The sequence below is a fragment of the Protopterus annectens genome, chromosome 8.part0 (genome assembly GCF_019279795.1).
Source record: "Protopterus annectens isolate FY-2018-M chromosome 8.part0, PAN1.0, whole genome shotgun sequence".
NCBI lineage: Eukaryota > Metazoa > Chordata > Ceratodontiformes > Protopteridae > Protopterus > Protopterus annectens.
The window spans coordinates 1,377,354,771-1,377,370,465 of NC_056741.1; the positions used below are offsets into that span (position 1 = coordinate 1,377,354,771).

A 15,695-nucleotide genomic window follows, 5' to 3' on the forward strand; every position below is an offset into this window, starting at 1 on the left:
ATTCCTTTTGAATGCAAGGTATTATTTGAATGACAGTGTCCAAATCCTGGCAGTGCTGTGTCCATACATTTTTGAGATACCATTGTAGCTTCCTCATATGCAGTTTGGCATTGGGAAGCACCAGAATACAAGATGCCATGAACCCTAAGGCTTGAAGGACTGTCCTTGCAGTCAGCCCGGACTGAAGAGATAGTTGATGAAAGTAAAGGGAAAGATTCTTTTGTTTGTCCGGGGTTAAAAAGGCCATCTGGGTTGCTGTATTCAGTCTCACACCCAGAAAGCACATGTCTTGAGAGGGTACTAGACTGGACTTTATTTCGTTCACAGAATACCCTAGGCATCTTAGCACTGCTATCACATATTCCAAATGCTGAAACAGGTCTTCCTTTTCTTGAGCCAGAATCAGGCAGTCGTCCAAGTAAGGATATATTTGTATTCCTTTTAGCCTGAAGTAAGCTATCACTGGAGCCAGAACTTTTGTGAATACTCTGGGCGCAGTAGATAAGCCAAAGGGCAATGCAGAGAACTGATAATGGGAATTCCCAGCTCGAAAACGCAGATACTTCCTGCAACTTAGTCTGATAGGCACATGAAGGTAAGCCTCCTTGAGATCTAAAGTTACCATCCAGTGATCTTTTCCCAGCAGAGGTAAAAGCTGTTGTAACGTCAACATTTTGAACTTGGGAATGTCCAAATAAGTGTTGAGGATAGATAAATCCAAAATTGGTCTCCACGTGTTCCCAGGCGAGAATAAAATCCTAGGCCTCTTTCTGGCACCGGAACCGGCTGAATGGCCCCTATTTGGAGTAACAGAGAGATTTGCTTGTGAGCCCCTTTTCTTTGTAGAGGAGGAATGTCTGGCATGCCTTTGAAAGGAGGCAAGGTATGGAAATAAAACCTGTAACCGTGGTGAATGATATCCAATACCCATCTGTCTTGGGTAATTAAACTCCAATTTTCTTTGAAAAGTGCCAGCCTTCCTCCCAAAGGTGCTGCCAGACGAGAAGGTTCTGGCAGCTGAAAAGGCAGGTCATTGGGTCTGTTTACGAAAGGACTGACCCCTGCCCTCACCAGAAGACTGAGCAGGTGAACTCCCTGTTCTAGGCCTAAAAGAACCTTGAGCTCTGCCCCTACCACGTCTAGACCTACCCCTAGACTGGGAATCATAAGAAGGATATGTCCATCCCTTAGTAGGCCAATTTCTACTAAACTTGGGAGGCTGAACCTGCAAAAAATCTTTAACAGTCTGCATAGACTTAGCCTTGTCCTCCATTTTCTTTAAAACTGCTTCCACAGGCGAACCAAACAACACATCAGATTGCAACGGAGCATCTAAAATCCTTGTCTTAACATGCTCAGCCAAATTCTGATCCCTCAGCCAGGCGTGCCTGCGAAGAACAGAACCAGTGGCAGCCACCCTCGAAGAGGCCTGTACAGCATCAAAACCACATTGCAAAGAATGCTTACCCACCTGTTCAGAAACATGAACTAAATCCTGCAACTCTTTACACTCAATACCTTCCGCCAGAGCATCCACCTTAGACTTCAATTGTGAAAGGAGATAATTTTGGTATTTTAACATGTGGAACTGGCAATTCAAAGCCCTCATGGCTAAAGTGGAAGAAGTATACACCTTCTTTCCCCATCTATCCAAAGCCCTTGCCTCTTTATCAGGAGGAACAGGATTTTTAACAACAGAAGCCTTAACACCTTTAGGCCCCTGAGAAACAGTTTCTGGGTCTGCCCTAGGACTCTTAAAAAGATACTTATGAGCTTCAGGCACCCTATAATACCTATCCGGTTTAACTGGAGCAGGAGGCAAAGAATCAGGGTTCAGGGAAGCCTCTGCAAAAACATCTTCCACCACATCCAGAACAGGAGGTATAGCCAAAGGCCTATGCTGGGGTAGAAACAAAAATTCCCTAAGCCTTTTCCTGGAATCAGAGAAATCTTGACCTTCCCATTTAAAATGCTCCCTCATGGAATGAAGAGTCTCTGAAAATGAAAAATCCTCAGGAGGAGAAGCCGAAGGGGTAGAATCATCTACATCAGAATCAGAATAAGGAGGATACTCCTGCAAGTCTTCAGCCGAAGACTCAGAAGCCTCCGAACACTGCTCAAAACTCTCAAGCTCAGGTTCTACCCTAGGCCTCTTATCAGGAGGGGGCATAGAACCTCTAATCATAGTAATCAAATCTTCTGCCATTTTAAGCATATGTTTCTTAGGCAGAGACCCTGAAGAACTAGGAGAAACACCCACTGAAGTTAAACCTGGCCTGCCTCTCGAAGAAGCCTTGGAAACAGAAGGGGAGGGCCTAACCACTTTAGGAAGGGAGGGGAGAACAGCTACCTGAGAAGCCCCCTCAGCCTGGCCTACCTCCTGAGAGGACACATCTTGTAACAGTAAAGTCTCTCCCTGAGACTCCAAAGAAACTTCTGGCAGAACCTCCGGCTCCACCGAGCCCTCTAAAGAACCGACATCTGGGACAGACGGTTCTTCCAACCTAGGCTTTGCTGCTTTGTCCTTGCGCTTTTTAGACGAAGCGGGCGTCGGAGCATCCGACGGCATTTTATAATTACAACGCTTCCCAAAAACTAACCTGGCACAGTCTAATCTTCTCTTTATAGTGCGTTTGTTAAATCTAGCACAAGAGCGACATCCAACAACGTCGTGCTCAGGCCCTAAGCAAGGTATACAGAAGGTATGGTAATCCCTATGAGGTATCTGTTTCCCACAAGAAATACAGTTATTCACTTTTTCTGACATCCGGTTAAATACTGAGGCAAGAAAAAACAAAATATTCCCCAACGGGGTACTTAGCCAACTTTGATTCGGTCTGAAACTCCGACTTCAGAAAATTTCAGAACGCCAACCTGCACTCGCAATACTGCTTCTGCATCGGACCATGCGGCAAAAAAGACTGAGGATATGACGTCGGTCATGCGCATTTGTACCCTGACGTCCTGACGTCAGACTAATGCGCCTTGACCGACGTCAGCCTTATACTTTGGTATTCGGGCCGACTGGGACAGCGGACTACCCAAGTGTTAGGACTGCAGCAATGTGGGATGAAGAACATCCACCGTACAGTGGTACCAGCTGAATCAAGGGAAAACCCTGAGTGCTTAAAACATGCATTTAGAGAAATATGTAACCCACAAACGAATATTACAATGGAAAGGCACTTATTTTACACAAGGGATCAAAAGCCTGGTGAAACTTTTGCAGCATATATTACTGACTTGAGAAACCAGGCTAAAACGTGCAGATTTGGTGATTTTAGAGATGAGTTGATAAAAGACAGACTTGTGTGTGGTATTAAAGATGATGCTGTGAGAAAGACTTTGCTTCGTGACAGTGATTTAATGTTGAATAAGGCCATTAAGATTTGTCAGATATATGAGCTCATATAAAAACACACAAATGTGCTAACAAATGAGAAATGCATGTTTCCAGTATCTTCTAAAGCTAATGTTAATAGTATGCAGTATGCGATTAAAAGAAACTGGCCCAGGCACATGGCAGCAACTGCGAACACTGCAACAGTCACTGGTAAACCCCATAGCTTTCTAGCAAATTCCAGAGCATGCACAGTTTCAGTGAAGCACAAGGGTGAGTCAGCAAACTCAAAGCATGTGCCCTCACCTAGCCTCATAGTCAACTGCATTAATTGTGATGGCAATCATGTGTCTAAAAGAGAAAAGTGCTTAGCTTTTGGTCAACAATACCACAGATGTAAAAAGTGGAACAATTTCCAAAGATTTTGTAAAGCAAAAGAAGCTCATTCTTTTATTAAAAATGAACATTCAAAGAGACAAGTTGATCAATTAGAAAGTTGTGGCTCTACTTTGCAAGTTGATGGTATATCTGTGCTTAATGAAACAGTCAACTCAGTAGATTTATGGGCAAAGAATGAAGTATTTTGCACTGTTCGGATAAATGGGAGACCCATAGAGCTCAAAGTTGACACAGGTTCAAAGTGCAGTGTGATGTCAGCAGAAATATTTTCTAGAGTATGTGCTGGAGAGAAGCTTGATTTGGCTAAGTGTGTGAAGCTTGTTGCTTACAGTGCTGAAAAAATTAAAACTGAAGGTTCAGTAGTGCTTTCATGTTACTCTGCTGGGATCGGCTATGACTTGCAATTTTACATAGTCAAAAGGCTCGTACAGTCATCATTAGGCCTCAGAGACACTTTGAAAATGGGACTACTTTAATTTAATAAGGAAGTCCACCATGTAAGCTTAAAAGACTACTGTTCTAATTTTGTCCAGTCTATTGTCTCTACCTGTGCTGATCTTTTTGAAGACAAACTAGGCAAACTCCCAGTTGTGTATTCCATGAAGTTAGACCCTGAAGTCAGGCCAGTTGTCAGACCAGTCCAGAAAACTCCAGTAGCTATGCAGAACAGGGTCAAATTCGAGCTAGATAAAATGGTGCAGCAAGGCATGATTTGTCCAGTTGACCAACCTACTGAATGGTATCTTCCATGGTGCTAGCTCATAAGAAAAGCTCAGATGATGTCAGAATAGGTATTGATCCAAGAGACTTGAACCAAGCACTGAAAAGACCTCATCATCCAATGTGTACAGTCAAAGAAGTCACTGCTTTTATGCCAAATACCACTGTTTTTGCTGTTTTGTATGCAGAGAGTTCATTTTGGCAAATTTTGCTTGCCAATAATCCTCATTGCTAACCACTTTCAGTACTCCTTTTGGCAGGTACAGTTTTTTTTGAGAATGCCATTTGGGATTAATTCTGTCTGTGAGGTCTTCCAGAATGCCATGGACCAAATGTTTTCTGGGTATCCATGTGCTATTATAGTAGATGATATTCTAGTAGGAAGTAATGGTGAAGTAATGATGAAGCAGAAACCTCAAGAAAGTTCTGGAAAGAGCATGTGAAGTGAAACTTAAACTGAATCTTCAGAAGTGCAAATTCAGGCCACAAGAAGTTACTTATGCTGGTCCTTTGTTTACCAGTTCAGGCTTATAACCAGATCCTTCAAGGCAAACAGCTATTCTTGAGATGCCAGCTCCAGACAATGTTCAAGCCCTACAACATTTTCTTGGCACCGTTAACTATCTAGCCAAGTTCATTCCAGATTTAAACCAACTTTCAGCACCGCTCAAAGAGTTGACACACAAAGATGTATCCTGGTCCTGGTCAGAACAATACCAGAGAGCATACGATGTCCTGAAACAGATAATTGCCACTCCACCAATTCTCAGATATTATGATGCTCACAAACCAGTTGTTCTTTCTTGTGATGCTTCAAAATTTGGTCTTGCTGCATTCTTCAAGACGGTACACCAGGAGCCTATACGTCCAGAACTCTAACCCAAACTGAAATGCAGTATGCACAGATACAGAAAGAACTCTTGGCAATTGTGTTTGCATGTTCGAACTTCTATGGATTATATTTAAGGCCGCCCAATTCAAATTGAAACTGATCACCAACCTCTAGTCATTATTTTGAGAAAGCCAATGCATATCGCTCCTGCCAGATTACAACCCATGATGATGAAACTGCAAAAGTAAAATTTCAACCTTGTCTACACAAAAAGCAAATTTCTTTATCTTACTGATACTTTATCCCGATCACCCAGAAATACCACTGAACAGCATGAAAATGAGAAACTTGATTTTGAAGTAATGGAAGGGAGAAATTTTTCTTCCACACGTCTTGATGAGCTTAGAAGTCACGCAACTTCAGATCCAATTATTCAGAAGCTCGACCACTTTACCAGTAAAGGATGGCCTTCAAAGCAATCTTGTTTATCAGCAGAAGTGCAACGATATTTTCCTTACAGAGATGAGATTTTGTTTGACAATGGTATCATGAAAGGTCCAAAAGCAATTGCTCCAAAGTCTTTGCAACAAGACAGTATATTACCATCCTGTATTGTGGCCACCCAGGAACTGATTCTGCCGAAAGAAGGGCGACAGGGCTAGTATTTTGGCCTTCTATGTCAAAGGATATCAAGAGAGCACTTTCATCTTGTTCTGCATGTAACAGTACTAAGCCACATCAACTGACCTACTTCCTAATCTAGCATCCAGTACTGTCATTACTAAGATAAAGTGTCATTTTGCAGTCCATGGTAGTTTGCATAAAGTTATTTCTGACAATGGTACACAGTTTACAAGCCAGCAGTTCAAGAAATTTGCTGAAGAGTGGGACTTTATTCATGTTACGAGTAGTCCTGGAAGAACAAGTAGTTCAAAGTGCAAAACAATTATTAGAGAAGTTGAAATGAGACAATAGCGATGTTTTCTTGAATCTCAGAAAATGTCCTTGTGATAAACATCTTTGTTTACCTGCACAAAGACTTCTGTTGAAACAAACCAGAACCACATTATGAATCAGCAGTCATCTACTGGCTCCATGTGTTAAGAACAACAAATCAGTGAAAGCCCATCTGTTAAAGAAGCACTTATCCCAGAAGTCCTATTATAACAAGTCCAGCAAACTGCTCAATACATTATGAGAAAGGGAGATAGTGAGGATGGGAGTCCTGAAAAGTGTATGTCCAGAGCCAAGATCGTACATTGTGGAAACACAAGGAGTAGACTTTAGGTGGAATTGGACGTGTATGGTACCAGTGTCTGAGCCTGTATTGCAGCATCTTGCCTGTGAAAAAGACTCTAGATATCAGAGTGAGTTATCCAGTGTTCCAGGTCCAGAGGACATTCTAGTAAAATATCCCATTTATGACACCATGTCACTCTTCTTGGTTTATAACTGAAGATGAACAGATGGGGTAGTTCATTTATATAATCTCAACGGCTTACTACAAAATGGCAACTAGGCTTGCATGTGCTCAGTATTTATACACTTGTGCAAGCCCATGGAAAGCTTCTTAAAGGTATGCATACATACTGATCTATAGTAGGCAAACAATGGCTGTGGGAATCAAACCCTGTACCACAGGAACTATAGCTTACAACCTTAATCTCTGTGCCATCTGATGGATACCCGTTACCCCATCATTTAATTACAGGGCACACTGTTGGAAAGGAACATTCTTAATGATGCATAATCCTACGCAAAAATCATTGTTTGGTATCTTTACATCTGCAGCCATGTCATTTTTAAATGGGTACTATGTTATCCCAAAAAAGAAAGCCATACTTTGAAAAACAATTTGTACCAAGCAAGCAAAACTATTAAGTTACTGTACCTCTATAGCCAGTGCTTTAAAATTCTAGTCTTGTAAAAAAAAAAAAAAAAAAGTGGCCTCCTCCTTACTGGTTTACAAGGTTACAAGTATGAAAGAAATTTATTGCCAATTCCCACTGCAGGAGAATCAGGATGTCAATGTTCATGTGTTCCACCTCTCAATCTCCTCTCCCACCTACCACATGAGCACTTTTACTTGTTACCAAGTACAGCCTTGGCTATATACCCCTTCTCGGTGACAAACCTTTCTTCACTGTAGTTTTCCCTTTCTTAAGCTCCACAGCATCAGCATCAGCAATCTGTCAAATTTGCAACCTGTCCAGGTGGCACTTGACTGCAAAGACAGGGAAAATGGATATGCCCACCCTGGGGGAGACAGGAGGTACTGCATACACTCAGGGGCAGGCGCACATGGTTGTTCTATCCTGGTGGAGACAGAGGAAACTGCCACAAGGTGTTTTTTGCGGGTAGAACGTCCTTCTGATGTCCATCACTTGTGAAATTAAGGGTGGTACAGCACAAACATCTACTGCATAATCTACCCAAGGGTGAGGGGGGTATGGCTTAATAACAAACAAACAACAAGAACAAAAACAGCAGATCTTTACGCTAATGAATGGGAACAAATGGGCCACTTGTCTGGCAGACAGCTGATGATCTGCAGGCAGTGAGGGGGGACCCAAACAAAAACTCTCTAGTTTACATAAGCTTTCACAGCTCAAGAGAGAGCCACTAAGGCAAGTGCCTCAGAGAGATCTTGTAATCCATTTTTATTTGGAAACATCACCATATTCTTATATTATTATGAAGCCAGATAAAATATCCTGCCCCTGAATCTTATTAATACTGCTATGCTGAAAAAGTACCATCATCGCATACAGAGGCAGAATGCAGTCATGTAGTTGCCACCTAAAATTTCTTAACCTCAGCTGGATGACCACTGCAATCCATCCCTCTAACCTCATCTTTATGTTGTCCTTGGATGCTGGTAGTGGGGAGAACAAATGAGACATAAGGGTTTAGAACTCGATAATTACAGGGTTGTTGGGGAGTGGCAGCAAATTAAAAAGCAGCTGCAACAGAAGAGATTCTTAGTTAACATACATCACTTTGCAGTAAGCATCAGCTAAACAAGATTCACAGGATCATAGGAGGTTACTAGGCTAATGGCCTCCCTTATAAGCCTAGTCAAGTTCAACATGTGTTCCCAAGAGTGTCTGGTTCAATACAACACTAAAATCAGCACCTATGCCCCTGTCCAAGAGGTACACAGGTGGTACCCCAGGGTGAATTTCCGTTTACCTATCCAATTGTCCAAATTGCGTTAAATAGGGTCAATGAGGGGCTTTGTTTAACATGAATAGGAAGCTTGTTGCAAAGATGGGGAAACATTTGTGAGACAAATCTGTCTCTCCAGCAAGTTCTGTTGATGTCACATTCCAGGTTGAAGTCCTTTGAGCGAGTGCCCGTGTGCCGTTTGACTTGTGAATGTGCAGCATTTCCATTAAAGCTGGTTCAGAGATTGCTCCATATACAAGGCACAGGTCACTTCTGAGCAGTTTGTACAACACAGAGTGAAATGACAATGATTCAGTCTGTCCGCATAAGACAGGTCTTGAAGACCCTGAATTTTCTTTGTAAGGAACCTCAGTAGTCTCGCCAATTGCTGCAGGCATTTGGAAAGGAACATACCAAAGGAAGCGTTGTACTCTATTATTGGCCTGATGAGGGAAGAGTACAGGGGGGTTATAGCCTCTTTTTTTCCGGAGGCAATGCCCTTACTTATGAGATGGGCAATGTAAAATGCCGTTCTTACCACTGTGGCGATATGGTGATCAAAGTTAAGATTGTGGTCAACATCTGTGCCCAGACCTCTCATCACTGACTGTGTGCTTAGAGTATTATTACTGATGTAGTAGTTTGCAGGAACATCACCCTTGCCAAAGGGGATGATAATGCAGTTTTTTGCATTAAGTTTAAGGCCATGACTTTGGCACCAGTTATTAGTCTGCGTAAGACCTTCTTGCAGGATGAAGACATTGCTAGGGGTTTCAACGACTGCTCCCAGTTTGCCGTCATCAGCAAACTTTGTCATCCACAGCCCTTTAGTTTTAGCCTGTACTTCGGCGAAGTAGATTCTGAACAGTAGGGGTCCCAGAACCGATCCCTGTGGAACACCACTGGTTATGGGTCTGCTGGAGGAGGTGGAGTCCCCTATTTTGACAGTACGAGTTCCATCAGTGAGCCAGTTTGCAACCCACCTGACAATATATGGGTTGATACCCAGCTAGGTGTGTTTATCAATGATGCCTGAGTGGGGGATTGTGTCAAAGGCCTTGGCTAAGTGTAGGTAGGCCGTATGCACAGATTTACCTTCGCCTAGGGCTTTGGTGACTATTTCGATGAAGTCCAAGTTTAACAGGCATGATCTCCCCTTGACAAAGCCAAACTGGGTGAGATCAAGCATTTGAAGATTTTCTATGTCTTTGTTAATAAGGTCCATGATGATTCGTTCCATGGACTTGCAGATAAGGATGGTCAAGCTAATGGGTCTATAGTTCCCAGGATCCATGGATGCACCTCCAGTGTGTAAAGGGATGACTGTAGCGGTTTTCTATTCCACTGGGACGAAGCCAGTGCTTAGGCTGTGACTGAAAAGCATGCTCAATGGTGATGCTAATTCCAGTTTTAACCCATATAAACCACAGCCCGAGATGTTGTCTGGTCCCACAGAGGCTGTGTTTTTGGCCTTGGAGAGGGCATTTAAGACTTGCTCCTCAAAGATACTAGGCGGGAGACAGGTGTTAGGGATGCTCTGGGATATATGTGGTGGGGACAGGGGAGTGAAGTTGTCATTAAACTTGTCAGCCATCAGGTTTTCTATATCCACAAGTTCTATATATGTAGTACCATTAACTACAAGTTCAGTGCAAATCTGGACCTTATCTTTGAGGTTACAGATGTAACTAATGAACACCGTGTGGTTATCCTTAGTTAGGAAAGCTAATTTGGATTTGTAGTTAGCTTTGGAGGACTTCACTAGGAGTCTCATTTGCTTGTTTAAGTTGAGGAGGGAGTATTTCCAGTTTTCAGACTGTTCCTTCCTACTCTTAGACAGCAATTTCTTTTTTATTTATTTACATTTGTTGACCGGGATTGTCCGGCTGGACATAGGTCCATTTTCAGTGGAGGCCCGGGGAGAAAAGCTCCACAGTTAAAATAAACAGACAGTAGTTACATTGGATTACATAGCGATTAACAATTTGATTAACATAGCAATTAATTACAAACATATTTACAGATGAAGAACATAGTACATCAGTAGACAACTAGAATCTTTATCTGCGAAGTACATAACCGACATTAACAAATGTTACAATAAGAAGTACTAGGCTTAGGAGCATCTGAGCTTGCTATAATCAAGGTAGTTAGTGGGGTGGAAAGACAGGTAGTGGTTGGATGGGGTGGGTGATATTAGAGTGGGAGTTGCAAGGGCATAGCCAGCATGTTTTAGGTGTGCAAGTTTTGAAGTGGGTGCATGATGGTACGGAGGTAATTATGGGTGGGAGTGAGTTCCATAATTTGGCTATGGTGCAAGAGAATAGTGCTTCACCAGCAGAGTTATTGGCTTTAGTGATCTGCAAGTGATTTTTGTTGCTGGATCTTAGTGGTCTGGTGGTGCGATAAGGTTGGAGTAGATTCTGGAGGGATAGGACATTTAGTGGATGGTTTACTAGTTTGTGGGCGAGTGAGAGTTGATACCACTGAAGGAGGTGAGGGAGTTCAAGCCAGCCCAGTTCAGTAAGTGAGAGACAGTGGTGACTACGGTAGGATGCCCCTGTGGTGAATTTGGCAATTTTGTTGTAGCAGGTCTCTAAGCTTGTTTAGATCGCATTGCCTTAGGTTGGTATATATTGGAGAGGCATACAGTAGGGTGGAGATAAGCTGGAAATTTGCTATTGAAATCTTTGCTGCTTTGGTTAGAAGTTGCTTATTTCTGTATAACGCTCCTATTTTTTTGTGGAGTTTTTTATGGTCATGGATATGTGAATGTCAAATTTTAGTTTATTGTCTATTTCTACTCCTAGCAATTTGGTGTGTTCAGTTGGGTATATAGTGGCGTTGTCTTTTGCTGTGATGTTAAAGTGAGAGTTGTTTTGAGTATGTTTGGTGGGTTGGAAGATGAGTAGTTTAGTTTTGTTTCTTATTTCTTTATTCTATTATATAGCCTATTAATGGCAGTTGCCACCAGGCAGGTTTGTTTTTCCTTAAAGATCTTGCTTTGGTTCTATCATGTATGGCAGAGTCAATACAATTGTACAGGCGCTTGTATAAAGCATTGGTGTATAAACGCATCATAGGTGTCTGTTTCATCAGTGGGGGGGAAGGGTTATAACGCTATTTATGCAATCATGTAAGAGGTTGTAATTGGCCTTGGAGACATTTTTTAGTCTAGTTGTTACTGGGGGGGATCTTGTGTTATAGTTACTTCTAGCGAGACTGATTTGTGGTCAGATCTCACCAGTGATGGCCACACACTGGAGGTGGTGCAGCAGTCCCCCATGTTGGTGTGCACCAAGTCCAGGATGTTTGAGCCCCTTGTGGGTGTGCAAACAGCTGGTCCAGGGCACTGGAGTTAACGAAGTCCAGGAACCTTTGAACAAGTGAGTTACAACACATCTAATTTACCCAGTCTATGGACAGATAATTAAAGTCACCCAAAACCAGGGTGTTCGGTTATATCTTGATTGACTCAAGTAGATCAAAGTAGGCTAAGTGGATGTCCTGATTCATGGAAGGGGTCCTACAGCTGGGCAATGACCTGAAGAGGGGGTCTTACCTACAGTCAATTGCACCTGAATTAATTCAATGGAGTTATGCTGTTTAACCAATCTAGAGGTGTACTTATCTTTAATTAATATTGATACACCACCTCCTTTAGTTCTCATGCCTTCAGTTTGTGGTCTGAAAGTGTGGAAGGAAATGTGACCTGGTATAGCTGGGGTGCTCTCCGCAGCCTTAAACCAGGTCACAGTGACTGCACAAATGTCAGCATCTTCCAGGGTGACGACTGCTTCCACTGTGTGCAGTTTCTGGTTTAGACTCCTAGCATTTAGCAGCACAACCTTGAGGTAGGGTACAATTTACAGTGACAAATCACACTCTTCTATAGAAGTACACTGCTTCAGCCAGAAGCGAAAATAACCTTATCTTCAAAATGAAAAATAATTTGTTAAAAGAACTCCCATGACCCAGAAAAAAATTAAAAAGCTTATTCTCTCATTAAAAAATTAAAAAGCTTATTCTCTCATTAAGAGTGATAGACGGCACACACACTGACCATCGCCTTATACTGCTTATAATTCTTGCTCATATTTAGGGATATAGTAAACTTATTAAGACACTTAACTAAACATGCCAAGCACCTGATTATGTGTTTGAAATACAGCAAGATAAAGGAAAAAATATGGAAACAAAAATAGAAAGGATATATTTTTCAGTGTTGTACAGCTCAGAAAATGAAACCCCAGACTTCAAATTAACTGCATTTTTTTCTATCAAATAATGATCAGCTCCTAATTCAAGAGATTAATAATAGTTTAGGGGGAAAAAATCAAGATTAAGATCAGAACTTCAAAAAGGTGTACATGCAAAGCATCTTTCGAACACCTCAACTACACCATTTATACGTCAAGTTACAACAACTAGCAGTCTGCATATCTAGTGCTGTTGAGAAGTCCTTCATTTTTTCTGTCTCCAATCTTAACTGAGATCAGTATATATCTCTGCCTTTCAAATGTTATGATTTAGGCAAAGTATTAAGAGCTTTACTTTCAGATTTAGCCTCTCTCTTCTTAAGACTTAACTGAGTTTTTCATAATACTATACCTGCCAAGTATATATACTTTATTAAATAAAAGAATAGATGCACAGGTACAGGCTAAGGTTGCCTTAAATTATCACTGATAAAAATGTAAAATGCATGACTGGGATTAAGATCACTTACAAAGTATGAGAAATAAGGTCATTGCTTCTGTGTTTTCAGGATTGCCTGTTTGCTTCTCAATTTTCTCTTTACTATCAGCCACAATTGCATGTGTTTTGTTTCCACTATATGGTTTTCTTTAAAATCATCATCATCCCCTTTTTCCCATTTACATGGGGTCGGGGTATCATATTAACTGTCTCCACCTCTCTCGATTCAGTGCCACTCTCCTGCCTTCTTCAACACTCATGCCTGACTGTCGCAGATCTTCTTTCACACAATCCATCCACCTCTTTGCTGGACGCCCTTGCTTCCTCTTACATTATTCCTGTCTGTCCCAAATCTCCCTCACCAGATTGTCTTCTGCTTTTCTACACAAGTGCCCATACCATCGTAACCTGTTTTCTTTGATCTTTTCTGCAATTGGAGCTACTTTGGCTTCTGCTCTTATGTCCTCATTTCTTCACCTGTCCCGCAGTGTGCATCCTAACACCTTTCTCAGGCACTTCATTTCCATCACCTCTAGCTTCTTCAACTGTTCTGCCAAACAGTTCCGAGTTTCAGGAGTTGGCAGACAATCAAAACACATAAAATATTTTTTTTTTGTTATTGCCTTCTACTGGATACAACTAATTACTGCACAAAATATGGATTTTTTTATTTTCCTCTGGTTTATAATGTATTTTTTGATGTACACTCCGCCTGCATGCTGCACTACTGCATCTCTGCCAATGGCCTCTAAAGGAAAACAGGAAAAGCTCTCTATAGTCTCCCACGGTACACAGCTACCTGAAAACCTGCCAGTTTGCACAGAGGGCAGCACCAGTACAGGTCATTTAATAGTACACTACTAAATACTCTCACTTGACCTTAAAGTGACTCTCCTCTACTCCTTCCCATCTACTAAAGATGTGGTACAATGAATAGGTGCTTCCCTGTCATCTCTGTTTCTGGCCTGGTGGACATGGGTATCCTGAGGCAGTGTAGCAACTGCCTCATGTTCACGGACAACCATTAAGCTTTAGAATATACAAACAAAGTGTGTGAGAGACAAAGATCTAAAATGTCATTGGAGGCAAGGCTCTCACATACACACATGAAAAATGCAAAGAGTTACACCCAAAACATTCACTACCAACACTAAAGAACAAACACATAGACCCACATATGCGGAGGTACTCACTTGTAATCTACCCAAACCTCCAAGACCTCCTAAAAGCATCAATCAGTGGACCCGCACACACTCAAAAAAGACAGCACCTCACACAACACATAACTCTGAAAATCATAGTAGCCCCGCTTCCAAGCCCATAAGGCAATACACCAAATAGCCAAACATTCTAGTTTACTAGATTAAGCAAGGAGAAAATCGCAGTGAGCTGTCTGTCTGGACCCAGGATCCACCAAGGTCACTCATGCACTTAGGTGTTTAAACCCCAAGTACCAGAATGACCCAGTCATAGCTCATGTGGGTGTAGACGACCTAAGATGTACATCACTGGACTACATGAAGAGAGAAATGATGGAGCTCTCTGAATATACGTCCCAGGCAGGTATGAATCTAGCCTTGAGTAGCATCCTACCTCCACCAATGATGATGCCACAGTACCAGCGAAAAATGACTGACTTCTTCAATTAGGTTAGTTTCTGGTGTCACAACAAGGGGATCCAATATCTGTCAGCCTGGGGAGACATGACTAACAAACCACAATGCTTTGCACTTGTCACTACTTGACTTCTGGATACTGGCAAAAACTTTATCTCTTCCCATAGTGTCTTTTTTAGGCCATGTCAAGCTGTTAAACCCTCCAATATAACAATTATCACTCAAGACTATCTAAAGGTACTGCTGCTCAATGCTAGGAGTTTAAATAAAAAACTACACTCCCTGGAGGCACTCCTTACCCTGGAGAATGCAGACATGGAAAGCACCCCAGCTATGAAAGGCTTTAATGCCTTTCATACATTCTGATCCCCCTCAGCTCAGGATAAAATAAAGGGAGGAGGCGTCTCTGTGTTCATAAAGAACTAGTACACTGCTAGACTGGTCCAAAAAAAAATCACTCACTTCATCTGCTCCATGCCCATCCAAACACAGGTGCAAACCTCTATCATATCCTTGCTAGCTACAGATCACACCTCCTACCCAAACCTATTGGAATCTCTTAGCATTCAGGCTAAGACCATACTCATGGATGACTTCAACTACCCATCCATAAACTGGGAGACTTACGTGACCCATAATTCACTTGCTCAGAGGTTTTTGGACTTTGCCAATGCAAACACCCTGGAGCAACTAGTTAGATTCCCAACTAGAGGTACAAATATCCTAGATCTAGAACATGGGGGGGATGCTGCTCCCTCCCATGCATTAACTTCTCACTGGTAAGATCTGACCATGAAATGATCTTGTTTAGTATTAAAACTAACCTAGAGCCCACATCAAACTCCAAACCTGTTAAGAGCTTTGGTAGGCCAATTACCTCAAACTAAGTCACAGTTTATTAAACTTCCAAGTCCCTCCGAAC

At 42.0% G+C, this 15,695-nt stretch overlaps 1 protein-coding gene across 2 annotated transcripts in view; it reads right to left on the reverse strand.

Moving 5' to 3' along the window:
- Nucleotides 1-15,695, reverse strand: part of RNF214 (ring finger protein 214) — a 706,739-nt gene that overhangs the window by 667,883 nt on the left and 23,161 nt on the right. The window lies entirely within an intron of this gene.